Raw genomic sequence first — 4,195 nt, forward strand, 5'->3', positions numbered from 1 at the left:
CCAGTTTTGTGTCGCTCTTGCTGTCTTCGAGGGTGTTTGGACTTGGCCAAGAAGAAATTTCTGCCTCGCGGGTACTAGTACGGACAATGGCGATGCCTATGGGCGACGTCTCCTCCTTGGAGGCAATGTCTCGGTCTAGTCCATTTCCTACCTATGCAGCGGCGAAAACCCTAGGTTCGGTTCATTGGGCAAGGCAGTGGTGACGTTGCAGTCTTGTGCTGGTGTAACGTGGTTCTATCCATCGTTTGCCGTTTTATCAGCCGTCTTGACTCTTTTTCTATGGATGATTCTGAAACATCTCTCCATCGTGTATCCTTGAGAAAAAGAAAGCAAGAGCTGTCACGCTTCATTCACACGAACAAACATACATCGAGCGACATGATTACGCCCGAAAATCCTTGCACATCGATGCAGTGCATTCAAGGAACTACGTACAATTGTGCAATATTCACGCGGTCACGCCGCTGCAATGTTCATGTTCTTTGCCTCCACGTGCCGGAAGCTTTCGATGAGCTGCGTAAGCGTTTCGTACGAATCGCCTCCTTTCTCCATGGCCTTCCGAGCTTTCGCGCCGTACTCCTTGGCCTTCCTCCTCCTCTCCTCGGCCTCCTCTCCACCCTGCATGAGCTCTGACACCGCGCGCGCGATGTCGCCACGCAGCACCGGCGCGGCCGCGTCGTCGTTCAGGATCATCACGGGCGCCGTGACGCCGATCCGGAGGCCGACCCCGAGCACGTCCACAGCCAGCTGCTCGTTCAGGAACTGGTCGGCAAAGTGCGGCCACGTCAAGACGGGCACGCCGTGCGCGATAGACTCCAGCACCGAGTTCCAGCCACAGTGCGTGACGAACCCCCCCACGGAGCGGTGCGACAGGGCGGCGAGCTGCGGTGCCCAGCCGCGCACCACAAGACCCCGCCCGGACGTGCGCGCCTCCAGGGCCTCTAGCCACATACGAGCCTCCGGCGAGGCCAGCTCGGACTCCTTCACGACCCAGAGAAAAGGCCTGCCGCAGTGCTCCAGGCCGTGGCCGATCTCGAACTGCTGCTTGGGGAGCTTCCGTGCAACGCTGCCGAAGCTGACATATACGACGGACTCCGGCGCTTGCTTGTCCAGCCACGCGACGATCGCCCTCTCGCTGACGCCGCTCTTGTTGCCACCGCGCGACGTCCTGTCCTCGCCGTCACGGTTGTGCAGGCAGAACGGGCCGAGCGTCCACACGGGCTTGCCGAGAGCAGCCTCGTAGCATGCCACGGACTTCTCCTCGAGGTCCAGGAAGGTGTTGATCACCACACCGTGGGACGTACGCATGGCCGCGACGGCGTCGTGACGCAGCTCCTTGCACCCCGGTGAGGTGAAGAAGCCGTGGGGCCTGCCGTTGCCCACCTTTACGGACACCGACATGCTGGGCACGACGTGCGGCTCCCGGTCTTCGGCCGCGGCTATCCGCTCGTGCAGCCCGTGCGCGGCGGCGTTGAGGTCACAGAGCGAGAAGAAGCACGATGGCCCCTGGAAGAACAGCCGCGGGATGCCGAGGCAAGTGGCGACGTCGGCTGTCCACGAGTTACACCAGTCGGAGATGATGCAGCTCGGGCGCGGCACCAGCGCGCGCACGTAGGCCTCGAACGGGCCGGCAAGCTCGCGCAGTGCGAGAAAGAAGGGGAGCATCTGCGCGTTGTCGGCGATCATGTCGGCGTTCTGGCAGTCCGGTGGTAGGCCGTAGTCGGCCGGCGAGTACGGGAGCTCGACGACCTCCAGCAGGAGCTTCGCGCGAGCGGCCTTGTCAGCGACGCCGCCGTCGCGCAGCCGCCTGGCATTCAGGGGCGTGGTGAGCAGGCTCACGCGCGCGCCGCGGGACGCGAGGAGGCACGCGAGGTCGACCATCGGGATGAGATGGCCGTGGGCGGCGAGAGGGACCAAGACGAAGTGCGGCGGCTGTGACGTCGCTGCACCGGCGAGTGCCTGCTGTGTTGGCGCCATTGTGGACGCACTCATCAACGTCCTGGTCGCAAGTGGTTTAAGCGGGTGACGAAGGTCTGAAGGAAGAGTTGGGTATTAGTAATGGTCAAGTAAAAGGCACTTTTAGAACGTGCAAATTTATCTAAGGCTGCTGCCTGCAACGGATCCCACATTCCTACTCTGCTCCCGCTTCCTCACCCTCACCTTCGTCCTCCGGCCACCGACGCCACCCCACGTTGCTCCGCTCCGGCCTTCTTCTCCACCTTCTCTAATTTCGAACAAAATATTCGAGTTTAATGTGGACACGCAACCAGAAGGAAATCAGAAAGATATTGGGAAATGATTGGTTCTCAGAACACGTGGAGTGGAAGTAGTCTTCGTTCAGAAATCAGAATTCTATACGAAGAGCGGTTGTCTTTTGTGAGCTTGGTGCTCGTTATTGAAAGGTACACGCCCTTATACAATTTGAATGGGCGCACATCAAGTGATGGCCATCTTGGAGCTATCAGAGGAGTCATCCAAGATCATTATTTAGGAGATTAGACTTCAAGCCAAGAAAACGACGACACGATAGGACGTCTGAACTGTGCATCTAATTGAGCGTTTTTCGTTAGGTGTTGTCATTTAGAGCATGCCAATTGTGCTTCAGCTACAAGAAATTAATTACAAATGTGTCAATTGAAGATTATAGATGCGCCTTCTGCATATTCGACTCCTTGCACGGTTAAACATGATGTAGTCATTGACTTGAGAACCTACAAGTCTCTGAGACAGAAGGAGCCCTTGTCTCCCTTGTTGTTCAACATAGTAGGACAAGGTTAGTTGCTCCCCTGGAACATGGACACTTGGTGGGTCAAGTTCTTGAGTTGGTCCGAGGAGCGACCAGTCATCTTCAATTATGGATCCAAATTGATGGATCCTAGGGCACCCTCTTACCATAGCTAGTCAAATACATGAACTCAAAATTCTTTGATATGGAGAAGACACTCAAACGATTTATGTGGAGCCCAGTCCCACCACAAGATCAACACTCAGTATTATGAGTTGCCTTGGTTAATGTGTTGCGGAATTATTGACCCTGAGAATATTGGAAGTAAACCATTGCCGAGTTCGCTCCTCGAACATAAAAAACTCAGGGACATAATTGAAGTGGTCGACAGAGGTTGTCCGTCCAAACCCAACATGTGTTGGATGCGACAAATTTATATAGAAAACACAGGCGACAGAATTATACCCTCATCAGTTGAACGGACAAAAGGAATCCCGACTAAGGATCATTGGGGAAAGTAAGCAACCATCGAGTCCAAGGGGATAACATATGATGGAATCTCGAAGAAGTAATCAAGTTAGAACGACAACTCTCTATCCCAATCAAGGTCTGAGACAAAGAATTAAGATCGTAATATCTAGCTTACGCTCCCCATAGGGAAAGGTCGGGGCGAACGAATCGATCGCCGAGGGAGCACCCATAAGTGAACGTTTTGGTTCGCTAGGGAAGACGCCTCCCAACGATCGTTTGGAGGTGCATGCTTTTCTAGGCCTCCACGCCCAATCACCGATCCTTTTTGAACACACAAAAAATAGATAAAAATGTATTTAAACATGTTGTGGTCCTATAATATGAGTTTCCATGTCAACAAAAAAACAAGAAAAATGCCATGCTAAAAATATTATATCTCTTAATTATAAAAAAGTCATCTCTTAAAAATGGCATCCCTTAATAAATGAAAAATTACATGCCATCTCTTAATAATAATAATAAAAATCCGGCGCCGTAGATCATACTTGAAGCCTCTCGATCCGTCGATGAGTGATCCCTCAGACCGTCCATGAACAGTCCTTCGAACGGAAGACTGAAAGCACGACCTCTCCATAGATTGCAAGCATACAGTCTTCACGATCGGGCAGCGCTTCACTGTCCAGAGCTAATCGTCATTGGAGAATTGGAGGGAGGAGATTAGAACTACACTAGGAGTCTAATTATGAGGATTAGAAGATCTAGCTCTAGCTCTAATTAAATCAACTAGGATCAACTAGAACTAGAACTAGAGAACTAGAGAAGGCTCCAAAACTTGTGTATCAAAGAAGTGCCAAAACCTCTAGTATATATAGATTGGAGGGAGGGATGGAGGAGGCGCCACACAAAGGGGGAAGTCCTCCCCCCCCCTTGGCAGGCCAAGAGGAGGGACCCCCCTCCAACTCGGCCTCACCTTCCTTCCATAACCGGGGAAGGGGCGCC

General features: G+C 53.2%; 1 pseudogene across 1 annotated transcript; it reads right to left on the reverse strand.

Annotated features, from left to right (window-relative positions):
- Window positions 1-315: 315 nt before the first annotated feature.
- On the reverse strand, window positions 316-2,178 carry LOC125515817 (UDP-glycosyltransferase 73E1 pseudogene; annotated as a pseudogene). The gene is made up of 2 exons (XR_015607910.1): window positions 2,161-2,178; window positions 316-2,033 (listed from the first exon to the last, which is right to left on the reverse strand). The product of XR_015607910.1 is annotated as a UDP-glycosyltransferase 73E1 pseudogene (transcript).
- Window positions 2,179-4,195: the final 2,017 nt, after the last annotated feature.

The sequence above is a fragment of the Triticum urartu genome, chromosome 6A, assembly GCF_056163025.1.
Source record: "Triticum urartu cultivar PI428250 chromosome 6A, HENAU_Tu73, whole genome shotgun sequence".
NCBI classification, from domain to species: Eukaryota; Viridiplantae; Streptophyta; class Magnoliopsida; order Poales; family Poaceae; genus Triticum; species Triticum urartu.